Source organism: Suncus etruscus, chromosome 3, assembly GCF_024139225.1.
Source record: "Suncus etruscus isolate mSunEtr1 chromosome 3, mSunEtr1.pri.cur, whole genome shotgun sequence".
Lineage (NCBI taxonomy): Eukaryota > Metazoa > Chordata > Mammalia > Eulipotyphla > Soricidae > Suncus > Suncus etruscus.
Genome location: NC_064850.1, coordinates 62,601,704 through 62,623,696, shown reverse-complemented (window position 1 = coordinate 62,623,696; position 21,993 = coordinate 62,601,704). Strand labels below are relative to the sequence as shown.

At 35.5% G+C, this 21,993-nt stretch overlaps 1 non-coding gene across 1 annotated transcript; it reads right to left on the bottom strand.

The window, feature by feature from the left end:
• Positions 1-21,668: 21,668 nt before the first annotated feature.
• LOC126004889 (U6 spliceosomal RNA) lies at positions 21,669-21,779 on the bottom strand. Its single transcript, XR_007494114.1, has one exon. It is a non-coding gene; the product is annotated as a U6 spliceosomal RNA (small nuclear RNA).
• Between the last annotated feature and the right edge of the window lie 214 nt (positions 21,780-21,993).

Sequence of the window (21,993 nt, the reverse complement as noted above, 5' to 3'; positions counted from 1 at the left end):
CAATATTTTCTGAAAGATAGTAATAAAAGATAATGGACATGAATTGAGACTACTTGAAATATGATACCACCGTATGCCAGAGTACATTTTGCATTCTTCAGTTGTCCATTTGAAATGTCATAAATCACAATTATATCACATATGCTAGTCATAAAAAGGGATATATTTGTGTCTTTAAAAAGGTAGCTTATTTCTTCTAATAGAATGATCCTGACCATTTTATTACAAGTTTAGTTACATAAATGAATCTTCTTTTTCTTTTTCTTAATAATGTGCTTTTAGAAATTATTACTTCGATTTGTATGTAACGGATGAGAACATTAAGCACAGTCTTGTGAATGGTTAATCAGACAAGACACTTATTTTTACCTAGGAATTATTTTATAAAGTTTGAAATTGGGCATTGGCTACTATATTTCCCCCATAAATTTGTCATAATTATATATTATACAAAACTATGAAATTTAAAATAATGAATATGTTATGCCATTCAAAATACCAACCTCTCAATAAATAAAATGTGGATAAATCTAATGACCTCTTCTCTTAACAGTTTTACAGTATTTAATTACAAGTAATGCTCTGCTTCCCCTCAAAATTGAATTAAACCAGGGCTCCTTTTTCAATGAAAGAAACCTAAATGCCTCACAGTGTTTCCAATATTCTCTAGAAAAGGTCAAGCTAAGGTTTTGTTGTATGGCCTTACCAAACTAATTGACTAAACACCTCTAACTCTGCAAGGAAAATGAGCCATCAGGATTTGATTGTGATGCAGAGATACATAAAAATCAGTTTACATTACTATCCCTGAGGGCAAAGAGATAGTATCAGAAGTAAAGCTCTTGCCTTGCATTTAGCTAATCTGGTTTTGATCCTCTTAACTTTAAGGTCCCATGAGCCTCACCTGGAGTGGTCTTTAGTGCAGGTGAATGTGGTCCACAAAACAATAAATATATATGCAGCTTAAAAATTGTCTAAAAATATTCCCATCTTCACACCTGCATAAACTTAAGAAACAGCATCTGGTTACTGATGCTAACGGAAAAAAAAAAAAACAAAAAAAAAAAAACAAAAAAAAAAAAAACACAACGCTTCAACATCTGAAAATCAAGAGACTACACCGGGATGCTAAAGCTTCTGATTGCCATCATGTCTCTCAACATGCACAAGGCTGACCCTGGCATCTCCAATATTTGTCTATAGAAAACAGTCAAAAGACATCAGTCAATTGACATCAGTCACTCTGGAAGCCTACTGGGAATATCTCATTTGCATTGCTAATCAGTTTGCTAAGAGGACTAGTAAGTGTAGTTTTTTAACTTTCACTTTTGCAGAAGCAGATTCACACAGGGTTGAGTGCTAATTAACTTCGTCTAGCAGAGATCCTGGTAGATAGTAAATGAAATAATTTTGAAGTAGGAGCAATTAGGATAGGATGCTCACATGGAGAACAAGAGTGGCAGGCTGCTTATCAGATTAGGACTGTTTTTAAAACAGCCCAAGTTTCAATTTGCTGTATATGCTTTATTAAGGGGCTGTACCAATAGCACAGCAGTAGTCTGTTTGCCTTGCTACTGGCCGACCCAGGACAGACCCTGCTTGGTTCCATCTCCAGTATCCCATATTGTCCCTTGAGCCTGCCAGGAGAGATTTTTGTTTTGCTTTTTATTTTTTGTTTGTTTGATTTGGGGCCACACCTGGTGACATCCAGGGTTTATCACTGGCTATACGCTCAGAATCGCTCCTGGCTTGGGGGACTATGTGTGGGCCGCCTGGGGATCCAACAGCGGTCGGTCCTAGGCTAGCGCTTGCAAGGCAGACACCTTACAGGAGAACTTTCTTTTTTTTTCCTGGCTCTATGCTCAGAAATCGCTCCAGGGCAGAGCTAGGAGTAACCACTGAGCACCTCTGAGTGTGGTTCAAAAACACACAAACAAACAAAAAACCAAAACAAAATCTATTGAAACAAAACAAGGTGTATTTAAAGGCTGAATTGTTTAGTTTAGGATTTTTCTCCCGTAAGACATAAATGCTAGGATAGAAAAAAGTTGTTCTGTTTTGATCTTTTTTAACTACACAATTTATTGCTATTTTGCTACCAAGTTTTCTTCTGACTTCATTATTTTCCAAAGTGACATCATTTATTCTCCTTCCTAAAATAATACTCACACATTTTATTCCAAACTGATTATTTCCAGTGCATATCTCTTTCTTGCATGCCAAACTTGAAGGCCCACATTCATATCCGGCTTCTCTTCTTACAGGTCTCAAAGGCATGTGCTGAAAATAGACGTATGATAATCTCACTAATGTAGAGGATGATTCAAGCCTATGCCGTTCTCAATAAATATTGCCATAAGTTATTCATTATAAAAGACAAAATCTGGATTTTGAGAGATATTCTATATTAAATATATCAATTAGGTGGGTGCATTTGCAACCGAAAAGATAACCCTTATTTTACTCTCTTGAAAGTATTTCCTCCCGAGACTTCCGCATCCCAGTAAAGGACTTCAGTCAGGGGTCTCAAACTCGCGGCCCTCCGTACATTTTTGTGGCCCTGTCCTAGAGGAATCTTTTTTTGTTTTGTTTTGTTTTAGTTGTTTAGGTCACACCCTCCAATGTTCAAGGCTTACTACTGACTTTGCACTGAAGGATCACCCCGACTTTGTCTCCTGCGGTCCACAATCTTTGACACCTTTTTTTGTTTGTTTGTTTTGTTTTTTTGGGCCACACCCGGTGCCGCTCAGGGGTTACTCCTGCCTATGCACTCAGAAATCTCTCCTGGTTTGGGGGATTATATGGGACGTCTGGGATGAAACCCAGGTCTGTCCTGGGTAAGCTGCGCGCAAGGCAAACCCCCTATGCTGTGCTATAGCTTAGGCTCCCGTCTCTTATTTCTTATTATAAACATCTAATTCATCAGCAACCTTTGAGTTTTCTAACCCTAGAATTTATTTCAAATCCTCTCTTCTTTATCTTCAATTCATCACCTTATTCAAAATGATCGTCATCTCTCCCCTGCTCTAAAGAAATGCCCACCAAACTGGTTTTCTATATTCTATTCTGACCCTCTCTATTCCATTCCCTCAATAGTCAGTAAAGAGGCTTTGCTACATCATAAAGTTAAAATTAAAAGTATATTTATTGGCAATTTTTTCTCATGAAATTTATCCTTGCTGATCTCTCTCATCCTGCCTCATTCTCCCCTTCCTGTTTTCTCTTTTATACCTCAGATACATTGAAAAATTCTCTATCCCAACTCAAAATCTTCCCTTTTATTATTCCCTTAATCAGGCTCCTTATCTTTCAGGGCTCAAACTGACTCCTCCTGGAGAAAGACCTTGCTTCTTTTTTGTATCAGTTTTCAACCATGATTACATTCTTAGGTTTTCTTCAGCTTAAATACTTGCCCTTTTCATCTTTATCTGAAAGTACAAATATAGATTTTACTGTGTCAGTAGAAAATATGTATATTGGGGCTGGAGAGATATCATAGTGGTAGGGCATTTGCTTTGCATGCAGCCCACCCAGGACCTATGGTGGTTCAAATCCTGGCATCCCATATGGTTTCCCCCCAAGCCTGCCAGGAACAATTTCTGAGCACAGAGCTAGGAGTAAACCTGAGTGTTGCTGGGTGTGACCCAAAAAAACAAAAAACAAAAAACAAAAAAAGAAAAGAAAAGAAAAATATGTATATTATATGTTTATATTCACATGTTAATAGTATATCTTGTATTTATTATATATAAAAAGTTGAAGATGTATTTATATTTGATGTTTTGCTAACATTTCCTCTTCTGTCTTCTATAATCTATAACAATGTTGCTCACTCATTTTTTCCAACCTTTCCCTTTAATTCCTTCATGTGACCTCCTTATTTTATAACTTGTCCTATTTAATATCATTGCCATTTTCACTTGTGGCTCCCTTTAAATATCATGAGGGCACATGAAGGGTTATATGATCCTTGGTTGAGAATCACTAGTCTTGCTATAATACATTTCAAGGGAAAATACCATTTGACAATGAACTGTCATAAATTTATTTACATATTTATTTTATCACATCGTGAAATAAATAATATGAGCCTTAAAAAATTAAGGACCCGTGTAGTATAGGGCATTTGCATTACATGTGGCAGACGCAGATTCGATTTTTGGCATTCCAGATGAGCTCCCAAGTCTGCCAGGAGTAACTTTTGAGCACAGATCCAGGAATAAACCCTGAGTGCCTCCGGGTGTGTCCCAAGAAATAATAGGAAAAAACTTAAGTCAGTGTTCCATAAATTCAGGTTCTCATTTTTATTATTTTATTACTTTTATTATGTTATTATTATTAGAAATGAATCTGATACACAAATGTATTTTTTGAATAGTGGAAATTTAAGTCACCAAAAGTTTCATATTCTTGGTCCTTTGACAGAACCTTAGGGGCTAACATAAGTTTTAACCTTGTTTCTCAATCCCCTCATCTGTAAAATAACATTACATTATTTATATTTATAATGTTATTGCGAAGGTGAAATGAGATAATATAGGAGGACACACAGGAATGAGTAGGAGACACACAGTACAGGGTGTTGTGCTTTATTGTTTAGCTTTTATTTTGTTATAAAAAACATTAATTGTGTATGGGGTTCTGAAATCAATACAGAGAAAATAAAAATTGGGGGGCTAACATGGATTAATTTTGAAAAACTCTTTCAAATGTAAGAGGGATATTTTTAATTGTGTTTTTATTGAGAAATAGGCTGAAAGAAAAATAAAGAATGTAACAAGAACAAAACACAACAACGATAAAGCAGAATCAGGATTCAATACAAACCAAAGCTCAGGGAATCCCCAATACACTTTCAGTGTTTTAACCTGACACTGTTGACAACCCACTTTTCTATAGAGATAATACAATAGCAAGTTCTAAAATTAAAATATGCAAAAATAATTCAAATGATTCCTTTATTTTATTATTAATTTTTAAATTTAATGAAGGCCACACCTTGGGCTCAGGGTTTACTCCTGGCTTTGTTTCCAAGACCATGCCTGGTGGGATCTTATGGGGTGCCTGGGATCAAGCCCAGGTTTGCTATGTGCAAGGCAAGTACCTGACTTGCTATACTACCAGTCCTGTCCCCAAATGATTTACTTTAAATTTATATTTATAAATGTGAATAGGTGTTAGTGCATGGCTACATTCTTGATTGTCTATAAATTAAAACCATTTGTGTATACCTAGTCTTGGGTCAGTATTTCTTTAATTCTACAGACTAAAATAGTTAAATTTTATATTTCAATTTACTATTTTAAAAGTTATATAAGTATAGTTAGTCTACTTCAGAGGTGAAAAAAATCCAACTTAGTAATAGGAAGGACTTTTTTTGGTTTTGTTTGTTTAACCCCAGTGACGCTCAGGGGTTACTCCTAAATATAAGCTCAGAAATTGCTCCTGGCTTGGGGAACCATATGGGAAGCCGCGGGATCGAACCGTGGTCCACACTAAGATAGTGCCAGTCCGTTCTTGGCTAGTGCTGACAAGGCAGACACCTTATTCCTTGCGCCACAGCTCCGGCCCCTGTAATAGTTTTAAAGTTGAGAATCTCCCAAGTGTTATGATTTACAACATTTACGTGTATTTTGGAACCATCCTGAAGAGAAAACATTTTGTGTTGATTAAAATACAATGTATACCTAAATGAATATGCATGAGAACATGTAAACAAATGCAAAATTAAAACTTTCAAGAATGTCTGGGCTTTCTAGCTAACCTTTTAAACTATGAGGAAGTAGGTAGTTAGATTTTACACACTCTCACCATATAATAAACATACTCCAATCTCAGTGAATTAAACCAGTAACTATTATTATTCATATTAGACACTGACATCTCAGAAAGGCTATTTATTGGTCTTGGCTTCTGCCTGTAGATTCAATTCAGTGCTTCTTGATTCTTCTGTTGGGAAATAGGATGCAAGAAAAGCTTTGCTTGGGACATGGTATGGGACACATGAGGAGAAAGCACTTAAGAAACATCTTAAGATTTTAATACCTTTTGTGGCTGAGTGCATGTGTATGAAGAGTAAATAACATTTGCTCCCATTCACTGGCCAAGAAAAGCCACTAATACAATATCCTAATGAGAGAAAAGCAGTTGTAATGGGCAAAATAATTCGGGTTATCCTAGGTATACTTTTAGGACAGTTCATAGATATAGTAATACAGAACATTTATACTTCATGCAAAACTAGTTAAACTTCAATCGAAGGCTGTATTTTCAATGAGTTGCTAAATGTCAGTTTTCCAACTCCTTAGTTTCCATCGTAGCAAGAAAGATTTCTCTCCCCTTTCCCACTTCCTTCCCCATTTATTATTGCAATGACAAGGTAGCACCATGCTTGGTTGTGATACTTTCACACTTATTTGTGGTGCTCAGAAAGGTTACATACCTGGTTGTGGTATTCACACATTAAGCCACAGTGCTTTTCAGGGTTCTGTACACTTTAGTTGCAGTTTCATACATGTGCTCCCTGTGTTGTGTACATCTAGTTGCAGTGCCTGGGACACTGTGGTACTACCAGATATGTTCATGTTTGGGGGTGGGCTCTAATGCTTATACATCTTTAATTGTGTTTATCACCAGGGGTTGTGCATTTGATATGCAATACCTACAGCAGGCTGAGTGCTAGAAGCAGATCTTGCACACCCTATTCCAGTACTGGTGACCCCAACATGCAGATCCCTGGATAAAACTACAGTCCACATGCATAAGGCAAGTTTACTCTCTAATGCTAAAATTATCTGGACTCACTAAGAATTTTTTTTCTAATACACCCTCAAAGAGATGTGATACTTTTTTTGCATTATATTTTAGTATTTATTAGAGTTGATTACTTATAGTGCTGATTCAATAGGGTTTATAAGCTATAATTTATTTATTCAGTCATCAAATTTATATTGACTCAGATATTGTGTGAGATGCTTTGAAGAAGTTTTAGAAAAAAAAACAGACTTTAAACCTTTATTGCACTGCATGAGTTAGGAGCTATTCCTAACTTATTTAAAACAAGATTTTTTATCAAATTTATTTCTTATAGTGTAATATTTTTACATTAATTTATATCAACATAAGTCTACTTACCACTTATTATTTATATGTATATATTAATTTATATTAACACTAACTACTTACTATTTATGCATATATTAATTAATTATATTAACCAATTGGCTAATTTATTATTGGTCTATTTACCAATGGAAATGGACAGAAATTCTATATTCCATTTTGTCACATAGAATGATGAACGAGGGTAAAGAGGATTATAGAAAGAACCATGCTCTCAAATTATTACGGAGATTTTGTGTTCCCCCAAAGAATCATTTTCCTAATTTATGATATCTCTCCTATTATTATGGACCATTCTACTACAGATCTTTATAAAATTTTAGACTTTCCAGGAAAAAGTGATTAGTATTTATTTTGAGATTTTTAAACTCAAAATAGAAGATTAATGATTAATAAAGTAGCAAATATTGGTTTCGGCTTGCCTAAGTTTTTGTGTGTCTTGAGGAAAGCAGCCCAAATCAATGTCTAAAAGCAAAGTGGAGATTCAAGAGCAAATCATTGCCTCCTTTTAAGGAGCCCAGAGCTTGTTACTCTTCTGTAATACCATTTTATATGTAGGTAAGGGATGGGTAAATTACTCATTAACAACTCTTATTGCTGTTCTAATTGCTAAGGATAACACAGAAAGGAGACATTGTCTTTGATGATTCTTTTCTACAATTTGTGATTTTTCTCAACTTTTATAGATGTCTTTTCACAACTATCTTGCATTCCACATGCTTATCTAACCCATAAAACTGTTCAGTAGCTTTTATGAATCTCACTCATGGAAAGAATATTTATTGTGAAAAAATAACCTAGACCAGGGGTCTCAAACTCGCGGCCCACAGGCCGTTTGCGGCCCTCCGTACATTTTGTGGCCCTGCTCTAAAGGAATCTTTTTTTGTTTTGTTTTGTTTTGTTTTAGTTCTTTGGGTCACACCCCGCAATGTTCAAGGCTTACTACTGACTTTGCACTCAAGGATCACCCCGACTTTGCCTCCTGCGGCCCCCAGGTAAATTGAGTTTGAGACCCCTGACCTAGACATTATGGAAGACAGAGGTCAGTGGAGAGCATCTCTACTTTAGCTGTTTCTATGCTATTCCACATCCCATATGGTAAAATTATGCACTTGTACAGAGTTCAGAAACTAACTTCTTACCTTGACTCTTGATTTTTACAGATATTACATTTTCATGTTTTAAAATATTAATAGGGACTATTTCTAATAAATATTCAAACAAAGATAAAATTAATCATAAAAAATCTCACTTTTCAAACTGAAAGATGGAGTCTTAGCATTCAGGCAAATTTCAGGCCAACATAGAAGTTTTTGAGGGAGATTTGAGGACAGGAAGAAGACAGGAAGAAAAAAACTTCAAAGTTGCATGTCCACACCAACAGATCTATGCTATCTCACCCGTCTGTTTTCACTTCCTAACCTTGGACAACAGTGGTTTTTCACAGCACTAATGTTTAGTTGGCTCAGACTCCTGCAAACCATATGCTTCATAGAAATGATGAACCAATGAGCTTTTCATCTTTGCACGGGCTATTCTTTTTATAAGTAGATAAGCAGGGCCAATCATCTCTTTATAGTGCAGCAAAGAACATGCAAAATGAGAGAATTCTGCATCTCTCCACACCTTGAATTCTCCAATTTCCCTTCACAGTCAGTTTTCTTTACTCAACTGCAGCCTGGCAGCTCTATAGAGAGAGCTATGGTGCACAAGTAGTCAGCAGTGACTTCCTGCTCTGGGGCCCATTCTTGCCTGCAAATGGATATGATGCTTTGCTCTCCTGGTAGAGGAAGGGGATATCAAGCTTTTTTCCACTACAAAGGGCGAAGGTATTTAATTCTGGTGGAACCTGAAAAATAAAAAGGACATTGCTTTGTACTTACCTATGTCACTATGTTCAGTTTAGTATGAAAGGATTCATATTTGCCTTGCAGTATTCAGGGAATTACTGTTATAATTCATTCGTGAGTGAAAACATTGGTTCAGAAGACTCAGTCTGGATGACATTAGAGACTAAAATAAAGAAGAAAAAAAAACAGCATAGTCTTTTGCCTTCTAGCCAGTAGTGAGTTAATTATTAAAATGTAAAAATACACATTTAACATCACATTTAGTAAAAAATACACCAGAGAAAGTGTAATGAAAGTAGTACTGATCAATTTTAGAGACTATTGGTGACCAGTTCTGTGAGCTAATAGTAATGTTTGTTACAGTGAACTAGTAGTAAATTACTCTTTAAAGAATATAATTTTATATCAACACTTAACTCAGCTTTAAAATTTGTTACTAAATTCGAAAGTAATAGAGTGTAAATTAATATTTGGTTTAATAATTCAGCTTAAATAATCATTTAAACATTTTAAAGTTACAATTATTGCTCATCCTCTTTTTTAAGTTATTTTAAACCAGCAATTTATTTCCTTTAAATGTATAAACAAGGACCAGAGTGATAGCACAATGGTAGGATGTTTGCCTTGCATGTGGCTGACCCAGGATGAACCCAGGTTTTATCCCTGGCATCCAATATAGTCTCCTGAGCCTGCCGCAAGCTATTTCTGAGAGTAGAGCCAGGAGTAATCCTTGAGTGCTGATAAGTGAGGCCTAACTCTCCACCAAATAATTATATTTTATAAACAGTAAAAATCACAATCTATAAGCACTGAGCAATTATTAAAAATAAAGTTTTATAAAAGGAACATAAATGCAGTGAACATTGGGTTTTGAATTTTTTTGAAATTAAATATATGCTAATTTAATCATAATTTTTAGCATAAATCAATACTAAACCCTTTTAAATTGATGCCACAGCTTTATGTGGTTTTTTTTTTTTTTAATTATTTCTTTGGGTGGTTTGGGCCACACCCGGTGACACTCAGGGGTTACTCCTGGCTATTCGCTCAGACATTGCTCCTGACTTGGGGATCATTGGGGACTCGGGGGATCTAACTGAAGTTAGTCCTAGGTCAGCACATGCAAGGCAAATATCCTACCACTTGCACCACCCTTCCAGCCCCAGTTATGCTAAGGTGTTACTTATTTCTGACTCTGTACTCAGGAATCACATCTTGTGGTGCTCAGAACAAATGGAATTCTAAGGATCAAACTCGGGTCAGCTATGTTTAAGGCAAGTGCCTAGTCAGCTGTACTATCTCTCCAGCCTCCAATGTCTAAAGCAGCATTAAGAGGATGACCACTTTAAAGTTTTACAAATACATAAAAATATGTTTGAGACACTTTGCCTTTCAAGTAGCTAATCTGAGCTTAATTCCCAAAATGCAATATTATCTTTTGCATTCCATCTTGAGCACTGAGTAAACCCTGAGCACTGTTGGGTTTGAACTCTCTTTATAAAAATAATAGCAAAAATGTTTATATATTTTTCTTTTAAGACTTTGTCATAATGATTATTGCACCCAGATATAACTCTATCAGATATTTCCATGTTGATTACTAAGGTAAAAATCATTACTATAACTCAAGGCTTTTAACTAAGCAGAGTTAACAAGATAAAATGTTTCCCCTCTTTTAGTTCTTTACCTATGATGTAATTAAAGAATCGAAACCCTTATTTATATATTTTTATTTTCCCATATTTCTATCTTTTTAAATTAAGTGTTGGCTTTATATCCTTTATGGATTAAAATGGAACAATTGTAGTGAAGGTTATTGTCTTCAAAATTCTGTCTGAATTTTGCAAAATATTGAAGCACCTCAGTAGATCTAGGAACTCAGCACATTTTCTAGAGTCCTAACTGTGTTGGCAAATAGACTTCCGGTGACCAAAAGTGTAGAAAGCCATTGTATACATCTTACACACCAGGTATTTGACTGAGTTTTCAGAATAGTTACCTGTTAAAAATAAGGCAATTTTAGTCCGATGGTGAAATGTGCCCCAGAAAACAACTGGCAAATAAGCCACACAGGTAACAAGGCAATGCGCCTTCCAGAATGCAGTTCAACATTCTAGTCTTGAAAGGGAGACCATAATTATCATTCTCAACAACATAGCCAGAATGCCAGCAAGCCATTGAAATGAATGAACATCAAACTTTGAGGGGAACTAGGAGGAGAGCCCCTGGCAGGGAAAGGCATCAACACATTTATTAAAATCTATTTAAGGCTTGCTTTTCAAGCCCGTGCTTTCCCTTCCTCATATATCTCATTTGTTGGTCTCTCTGTTTCTTTGCTTGCCTATTTCTACTCTCCAGTTCCATTGTTCTTTCATGAACTCACTTCTCTCTTTGTGTCCCCTCACATCTTTCTAAATAAGTTTCATTAAAAACTCCCTTGTTTCACAAAAATAATTAATAAACTAGATTTAAAGTGTAATAAAGATAAACATAACAAGTGAAAAGATGAAGACTCTAAGCAGAGCCCTAGAAACTATGAAAATGAGCCACGTGCAAATTCCAGAGAATGATATAAATGAAAATTTCAGCAGGTGTACTTTGCAGCAGATTGACACTTGACAATAGCTATTCTGCAGTGCAGCAGTATTTACTCAAATTGAAACTCACTGAGGGGGGAAATAAAGGCAAAAAAAAAAATGAGCAAAGCTTCATCACCTAAGAACTAAGAACTAGTTTCACATTTGTAAAACTGAATTCACAAAGGAGAGATTGGGGTAGAATATATTTCAAGTATAGAAAGTCATCCATATTTGAAACAAATTACCATATACCATATAGTTGCTTCTCTCTTGTGGTTCTTGTTCTTTATGGAATATACCATAATTTTTCCAGTAAACAAATGCTCCCCTCTTCCTAGTGTATATTAACATAAAACAAGGGCAGACAATATAGTTAGCTTGTAATCTCTGTGTGTTTCTCTGCCTTCCTAGCATATGGGTCTCCCCACCCCCCACCAACTATTGTTTTAGCACTTGTGTTACCATGAAAAAAAAATGGGGGAAAGAGTCATACTCAGCAGCACACAGGAGTTATTCCTGGCTCTTAGCTCAGATATCACTCCTGGCAAGTTCAGGGGACCATCTGAGATGCCTGGAATCAATCGTACGACAGTCACGTGTAAGACAAATGCTCTACAACTGTACTATCGCTTGACTCCAGAGCCTTTATTTCTTTGTACAAAACAACATACCAAACTCCAGATGCTTAAGATTCTAAATTTATTGTACCATATGAATAGTTCTAGGTCCCTCTCTGATATTCAGTCCTCTCTGTCTCTCTCTGTTTCTCTCTGTCTCTCTCTGTCTCTCTGTCTGTCTCTGTCTCTGTCTTTCTTTTACTCTCTTTCTCCTTACTACTTAAAGCATAATTATGACATGTAACAGTTACAAGGTAATCTTGTCCTGTCCCCTCACCACTCCTCTGAGCTGCAATGTGTCTTAATTGTCCTGTCCTGCTATCTGTAGTCTGGCTCTGGGGCTCCACTACTCCATATTCAAGACCATTGCCCTGCTACCCTTTTTTTCCGATTGGCTATTTTCTGTTCTTGGATTACTTGCTGTATAATCACATCAATATATATGTTTGATGTATAAGTCCTTTAGTCCTTTTCATTTTTTTATTAGTCTATCTGATTCTTATTTTGGTGATAGTTAGATAGACTCAACAGTTTTTATTAAATAATTGGATGCTCCTCCCTTTCACATCAGCCATAACACCCGTAAGGCCAATTGGAGCAGGAGCTGCCAAAACAATCACCATTTTATGTTCTAACCCATTGCCATTTTCTAAAATTCATGACTTTTACAATAGCTGAATGGTAGAATTTGATGACAGTTTGACTGGGACCCTCGCTTATGCAAATTTTGTCTTTGAAGGTAACACTAATCTCTGTCACTTTACTAACTACTAAAACTTGCTTTTGATTTCCTATTTTGGTCAACAGTGGGAGTTTATAGCTTCTCAATGGACTTGCCTCACATAAATCTCTTCTATTGATCAGAGAGACAATGCAAAGTTTCTGCCAATAACCATAAATATCTATTTCAACTGTATACTCAAGATTTTTGAGAATGGGCTATAAGTTTGTTTGGAGACTTAATGTGTTTATTGCACTATGAGCTTAAAACAAACCAAAAAAACCCATCAATGCATGACCTCAGAGGTGTCACCCCCTGCCTGGGAATCTATGGAGGCATTCTGGAACCTCAGAAAGTTAAAATTCATAATATCTGAACAGCCATTTTCCAGTATATAATTATCTGGTAGTAAAAGCCAGCTCACTTGTGGGACCTTTGGTCAAAATTTGGGAATATGTTGAATATTATTGTAGAGACTTTCTTGAGGATATGTGATCCAAGGAATTATGTTCTATGAATTGATAAAATCAGGAATTAGGGCCAGCAATTCTCTTTCAATTGGCCCAATCTTATCTTGGGCCTCTTTCACTAAATGAAATTTTACCTAGTAAGTAAAATAAAGATTTAATTTAGTGTGTGTGAGTTTTCCTTCATTTTCATCCTAGAGATCATCTAGTCAAATACAGTATGACAGTTGAGTAATTGAATAAGCACATCCTGCCACTTGTGTGGTGGTGTCCTTCCCCCACCTAAAACTACTATTTCAATGCCCTACGAGGTGTGACTGACACCTCTCATTCTTTGTGAAATCCTCCAGTCTACTATGAGTATCTTTGCTCTATAAAGTTATTGTTTAAATATGACTGTTCATCCTTCATAGTAATGTTCTGTTTGCATCTTTTAAACTTTGCCTATATGAAAAAAAGCAGAGACACTTAAGCTATTGGATTCCTTTATGTCTTTATTGTTTTTTTCAGAGCCATATCTGTCAGTGTGTACTTCTGGCTCTGCTCAGGGATCACTCTTGGTGGACTTGGTTGGGGCCTTCGGGTGCCAGATATCAAACCTGGACCTGCTACTTCCAAGGCAAGCACTATACCCACTGTACTATCACTCAAGCTAGCATTTTTTTGTCCTGTACATTCATCAGTAAGTTTTTGACATCTCAATTGCAATAAAGTACTGTGCTCTTAAATCAAACCAAATAGCTTTTTCTAATTATCATAACTAAGTTTCTTGGTAATTGCATCAAACCAATAAATACAGTCTTATTCAAAGTTATTTCTTGTTCTACCGCTCAGAGCTCATTCTCACTATATTCCGCAAGGACTTGCTATTTGAATCAGTACATTCTCCCATTGCTTTTCTATGGAGATGAAGATCAGGACCTGCATATTAGCACACATATTTTTATATTTATGTTTTAAAGTCATAATGTGCCCAAAGCCCCAGATTCACACACATATATATTTACATAGACACTCTCATATATGTATCTTTGAGTTGCAGCTCTGTCTCAACAGTTTTATATGATTTGCCAAGACACTTAAAGACTGAGGCTGGAGCCACTGGCAAATGTGTGGTTTGCTGTAGCACTTATGACTCCTTCTTTAGAGTTATTAATTAAATATGGACCTTGTCATTACACAGCATCTTAGGAGCTGCTATTTGTCATTAGATAATCAATATAATTACCATTTCTACTAGTATTCATCTTTTTAGTTTTCTCTGGTATAGAAATGAATTTAATCTTAAATTAAATTGGTCCAACTTTTTCTTTTTTGTTCAGAAGGCAGAATCTCTCTGACCAGCAGAGCAAGCTTTCAAAGCAATTAGCTTCCTCCTGCTTCCTGGACTTCGGTGTTCTGCAGGTTTATCCAAAGCTATCCAATTGAACATGGCTGTCCAGACACATTACAGTACTTGATAAGTGTCTGTTATCACTTGAAGAAAACTGCCTGTCTCAAAATCTCTATTACATCAGAACATTGCCCTGTGCTGCAGGATAAGAGCTGATTTGAGAAAGCTCATTAGTGTTTCTGCTTCTTTACCTATAGACATGCTGCCTCAGCTACTGGTGAGGGCAGATTCCTGTTGCTCTGAATCATCTCACGTAATGACATGCCAGCTTTCTTGCTGGACAGGCAGAAGTGAACACTTATTCTTCAGGTGATTCAATGCTAGTTTCTAATGATTTTGTTTGTGTTTGGCTACTCTCAGTGTACTGCCTGAGAGATTCTCAAACACATCTGTCCATTTACCACTGATCAAAATAACGTGGGAATCAGGCTTAAAACAATAGTAAAGTAGAAAATCAGGAAGATATTTTATTCTTAAAAATAAAAATATTTTTTTGGAATTTAGACAGAGTTTAAATTAGATTACTTATTTTCAAATTGTAAGATGTGTTTCAATCATGTTTCTGGCAAAATTTAAAACACAGTTATGCCCGTAAGGACTAGTTATTAGGCTGGTTATTCTGATGAGATTCTGTGGAGACTGACTGAAGGTAAATTGGACTCTCTGTTCTACTTGAGAGCTGGTAGATTTGACCTCTACGGATTACATCATCAGTTAGCTGCTTTAAGTGGGTTTTGATCAGGAGATTGGAGATGGTAGAAGGCAGTAATCAGGGTGTTTCCTGCTTTATTTCTTCCTACTTTAGACCATATTTCCTAAAGTGTTTAGATCCTCCAGACTACACCTCTTGATCAGGAGCATTCTTAGTCCACATGTGAAAAAAATATTCCCTGGACTGTTAACTATTATCACTGTTAAACATTACCTTTTGGACTAAATATGATAAAGCTTCTTCCCACTGCTTCAGCCTTTCCTGCAGTCTTTTTAATTCTGTCCAAGCTCCTCATTATCATCTTACTTGCATTCTATTTCCATTCTTGTCCCTGAGTCATATAAAATGTTCCTGGTCTGTTTAACATTTTTAGTGGTTCAGCTTAAATACATATGAACACTAATATAATATTGTACTTCTTTTACACAATAAAATACATTCATGTATCTCATAGCTTCTCGAATGGGAACATATCTTAATGTAATTAATTTATTCATGATTTGAAAAGATAAAGTAATTTATAACATTTTCCACAAATTCATAACATCTTTCTAGGGATGTCATCTTTCTGTAAATGAGTTCTTTATTTTTTGAAAACTCATGACTTTTTAGATTTAAATTATATTTCCTAAAATTTATTTTATTCAGTGTTAAATTATACTATGATATATTTTCCAATTCAAGTTGAACAGTGAATATTTTATAAGCTTTATGACCTTTTATATGTTGATCTTAGTTAAACATAAGTTTTGCTTATGTTGAAATGTTTATTTTAGTAACTACTTTTATTCCTAATAAAACTTCAAATAAATAATAAACTAATAAACTTCAAAGTATAAAAAACTGTCAAATTTTTATTATGTAAAATTGGTAAAAATTTGGAAACACACGACTTATATACTTGATTCTTGATCACTCAAATTAAGTAATAATATTAGAGTAGACAATTTGATATTCATGAGTGTGAATTTAGAGTAAGGACTTGTATATTGAAAGTACACAAAGTTATGTTAGCAGGCAAGAGGAAAACTATGATTTTTTCCCTATGATTTCTCAAGTGTTAATTTTCAAAAACTATCTATGTTTTAAATTTGAAGGAATTAAAACAAGTATTAACAGCATTTATTTAAAACACTGTAATTTTAAATATTAAAGGTGGCTGAGAGAAAGTAAAAAAAAATGAAGGAGTTTGCTTCGTAGGTGGCCAACTACTGTTTTAATCTTGGCATCATATGGTTCGGCACATATTGCCAGCTGCAGCCTGAGCATGACTGTGGTGGTCTGGTTAATCTCTGGCACTACTGAGCCGAGCATTGAACCACTGTCTACTTGGCCAGGATTCATTAGGGAGCTCTTTAGGTCCTAGAGCAACACCTGAGAAAAAACCTTTCCAAAAATTTTTAGTTAAATATTGGAGACTTTAGAAATATAAATATTTTGTTTCAATATAACTATTTAAGTGATTAGTTGAGAAATTTTTACCTTTTCTTATAAGACACACTTCTGACAATGTAAGATACAGACTAAGCATATTTTATATACTTCAGTGAATTGTCATATTGATTTCTGTTTAGGTCCACTTAAAAGCAATTTTTTTTCATACAGGCTATCTTATTAACAAAATTTTATCATTTCAAAATAACAGAAATTTATCAGTGATCATACAGAAAATTATTGAAATGCGCCATTGCTCAATATCTGGGATGCAGTTTATTGCAAATTGTTATCCTCTATTTTGAGGAAGTCACTTACAAACATTTGTTCTTACATCTTCAAAGTTATGAGGAAGGAGTCTTTACTTTTTAAAACAATAACAACAATTTTCCTTGCCAATGTAGTGAAGGGAAATGAGAGGAAGGAGATTCTCATAGTGCTCAGGAACCACAGGTGGTACCAAAATTGAACCCATGGCCTCCTGCATGCAAAGCTTGTGCTAAACTATTGATCTCTTAATATGAGTATCTTTTATGTACTTTCTCCTTTTTTAGAAATCTTTCCCTTTTGCTATACTTCTCAACCTTTTTATTTATGCAGATAAATTCTATCAATTCGTCTAACTACCTATGTAGAGTTTTGTCCTATAGTCAACTATTGCCATATGCTTCTGTCAGTTTAAACTTCACTGTTAGCATAATCACTTTTCAAGTTTTTACTGAAGTTTCATGTTTGCTCACCATTTCCTCTTTTGGGTAACCTATTTTTCTACATGGAACACACTCAGTAGTGTCCTGGGTTGGGTATGGGAGAAATGTATGGTGCCAAGGACTAAACTCATATATGCTAGTTATGTTCTATACTATTTGAAGTTTTCTCCAATTTTCTCATTTGACTAGTTATTTTGTCAAGTCTCATAGACTTTATTACTAAGAGCCAAGTGACAGCTCTGCCACAAACTTTCCTGCCTGTGTACAAACAGACAAGAAAATAGAGAGAATGAAAACTGACAAGCACTGGAAGAAGCAACATAATTGGTTACTGAACAATTCACATGATTTTTACTTTTGTAATTATTTTGAACCAAGAGCCAGCAGCAAAATATGTACTTTATGCAATCATTCACAGTTAATAAGACATGGTAACTAAAGCTTCTCATGATATAACTTAGATAATATCAGACCCCATATCCATTGGGGGCTGGTATTACTTAATTAACCCATGATAAATGAGATCAGTATGCACTGGAACAAAGAAGAGTAAGTACAACCAAGATTAAGTGTTTGAATTTTGATATAATAACACTCATTTATATTCTAAGTATTGTTTAATGTCCTACTTCAATTGGATGAGTATATATTACAATGAATTGTGACTTTAAAGAAAATTTTTATTGAAATGAATAGTAGTTAATATGATTTTTTTCTTCCTTGTCATAGATTTTAGCAGACTTTTCAACAAATTTCAATACCAAAGCAAAATAGTGTGCTCATTTTGTCAGTCATTTCTTTTCAGCATTAACTTAGAATGTATGTGAAAAATAAGCTTTAAAAGGGGAAGTAATGTGGATGTACTATCCAAATATATGGCTTATTCTGGGGCCAGAGAGATAGTACAGCAGTTAGAGTGCTTGACTTAGATGCGGTTGGCCAAGAGATTAAATTCCTAGTACCCCATATGGTTCTCTGATCTCTGCCAGGAGTAATCCCTGAGTACTGAGCCTGTAATAAGTCCTGATCACTGCTGGTTGTGACACCAAATAAAATATATATGTATATATAATTTTCATTCTTTATAATTAACTTATAAGTTATAATTTTCAAATTATTTTTCAGAATAGAGAGTAATTTTATTTTTAAATATTTTTCTTTATTATTATTTTTGGGCCATACCCGGTGATGCTCAGGGGTTACTCCTGGCTATGTGCTCAGAAATCACCTTTGACTTGGGGAACCATATGGGATGCCAGGGGACCTTTCCTAGGTTAAAGCATGAAAGGAAAACTCCCTATCATCTGTGCCACTGCTCCAGGTCCTATTTTTAAATTCTGAACATAATTAAAAACATTAGGGACTGGAGAGATAGTATAGTGGGTAAGTTGATTTCCTTGCACATAACTGACCCAAGTTCAATCCTCAACATCTTATACAGTCCCTAGAGCACTGCCAGGAGTGTTTTCTGAGGCCAGATCCGGAAGTAGCCACAGAGCACTGCCAGGTGTGTCCCCAAACCAAAAAATAAACAAAATCTTAAATAGATCGTCAAATTAGAATCACATTCATTTAAAATTAGAAAATTATTCTTTATTATTATACATGAAATGTTAAAAAAGAAAGACTTTTTTGGATTACTTAATATGTGGTTTTATTTATGGCCACAATTTAAAATTTTGAATAATACCAAGAAGGTGTGAATCAAGTGTCAAAACATCAAAGTTCAAGAATAGTTGCTAGACCTCCGACAACCTTTACATTGGACTGTAATGTACATTTCAATATTTTGTAGTTTCATGTTGTGAAAGAAAAATTGGGCCAGAGTGATAGCACAGTGGTAAGGTGTTTGCCTTACATGCAGCCAACACAAGACAGACCCTAGTTCGAATTCCAGCATCTCATATGGTCCACTGAGCATGCCAGGAGTGACTTCTGAGCACAGAGCCAGGAGTAACCCCTGAGCGCCTCTGAGTATGACCCCCAAAAAAAACAAAACAAAACAAACAAAAACCAAAAAAGGAGAAAATACGCTCCCTTAGGGGCCAGAGCAGTGGTGCAAACGGTAGGGTGTTTGCCTTGCACGTGCTAACCTAGGATGTACTGCAGTTTGATTCCCTGGTGTTCCATATGGTCTCCCAAGCCAGGAGCAATTTCTGATCAAATAGCTATGAGTAACCCCTAAGCGTCACCAGGTGTGGCCCAAAAACAAAAAAAAAAGAAAGAAAGAAAGGAAGGAAGGAAGGAAGGAAGGAAGGAAGGAAGGAAGGAAGGAAGGAAGGAAGGAAGGAAGGAAGGAAGGAAGGAAGGAAGGAAGGAAGGAAGGAAGGAAGGAAGGAAGGAAGGAAGGAAGGAAGGAAGGAAGGAAGGAAGGAAGGAAGGAAGGAAGAAGGAAGGAAGGAAGGAAGGAAGGAAGGAAGGAAGGAGGAAGGAAGGAAAGAAGGAAGGAAGGAAGGAAGGAAGGAAGGAAGGAAGAAAGGAGGAAGGAAGGAAAGAAGGAAGGAAGGAAGGAAGGAAGGAAGGAAGGAAGGAAGGAAGAAAAAGATTGATATCCTGAACATGATTTCTGATGAATTGTTGTCATGTGCTAAGAACTAAATGTATAAGCATTTTTCCCATTTCTTAATTTATTCACTCATTCAGTTATCCATTTCTTTAGTAAGTATTGCTAATGTCAATGCGTCATATGCTAAATATCTGGAATACAATAATGAGTCAAAAATGTTGACTCTGATCTTTTATGGAGACATAGGCAGACATTTGGCAGCTAAACAAATAGTAATAAATATGGGTTATTAAGTCATGTAGAAAGAAAATAGAAAATTAACTGAGAGATTATGGAAACTATTTTGGGGTTTTTTTTTTTGGCCCCAAATCCCAGTAATACTCATGGGTTACTCCTGGTTATGTGCTCAGAAATCACCGCTGGCTTGGGGGACCATATGGGACACGGGAGGATAGAACAGCAGTCCATCCTAGGCTAGCACCAGCAAGGCAAATGCCTTACTGCTCCATGCCACTGCTCCAGCCCTATTTTTTTTTAATAAGAAATTAAAGACCCCTCTGAGTGTAAGCTGTAAGCACATTTGGGTTTGCCTTCCCCAAAGTAAGAACAAAAATAAAGATAAGCACCTTTGAGAAAGAGAAATTTATTATGAAACCTGAATGAAGAATAGGATCCTCCTTAAGAGTAAAGTGCATTTCTGGAGTAAGTAAAATCACCAAGCTGAGATTTTAGAGCATCTAAGAATATACGTATTATACTAAATTGAAGGAGAGTAGAATTATATGAGGAGAGAAAGTGGGTCAGGGACCTAACATTAAGAGCTCTTAAAGTCATGCATTTTACTACCTTATTATAAAAACACAAGGAAAACCTTGATTGGGTTTTGTAAGAAGGGCAAGAGCTGATTTACATTTAAAGTATGAACTTGACTGCTTTCTAGAATATAATGAGAAGTGCAAGGAACAAGCATTTCAAGCTAAGAAAACAGACTAGCATAGACTTGGGATATGATGCTCCCTGGCAAACCTTGAGTTCAACATGTTGGTCTGATTTCTGTAGAGAAATTGGGATAGTTCTACAGTTCCTGAATCTAAAACTGAAGACTATGAAGACCCTAGTACTTGTTAATTTTTCTGGGTAAAAACTATGTCTTTATCAAGAGAGGAGGACTCTCACTCTGAATGCCTCCTACTTTGATATAGGATGAGTCATCCTGGGTTATTAGAAGAAGCAAGTCCTTTACTATACCACTGTTTATAACTTGTTCTTCACTTCTGTTTCACATTTCTGACCTTGATTTGTATGTATGCATGGTTCTGTGGGACCTCTTGATGAGAAGCCTTATTCCCTACAGTTGAATCAGTGTCTCTTTATACAAAGTCCACCCTAGGAATTATATTTCATTCCAGTCTTAACTTCCTAACTCCCCAATATGACTCCAAAATATTCAACTGTAGTTATAATTCCAGATATGTTCAAAGTAATTTTACACAATTTGTATAAATTTTATTTTAGAAATGTCAAGATAAGTTGCTCAGTTTTTACTGAATCTTGGTTAAATTTCTCTGATTCCCTTTAGAAAAAATGTAGGTTAGCCTTGTGCAGGGACCATGCTAATTTTTTTCTGTATTGTTCCAGTTTTAGTTTATGTGCTGCTGAAGTGAGCACAGAAAAATGTGTGTTAACTTGCTCTATCTATCTTTCTAGATGTCAGCCTTCATTTTTCCTGTTTGTTTCTTCCTAAACTCTCCCACATTGTCTTTGAATATTCAATTACTCCAAGTTCCATCAAAATTATATATATATATATATTGGCTAGAAATTATATTGGCTAGAAAATATATATATATTTTTTTCTAGCCAATATAATTCTCCTAAGTTC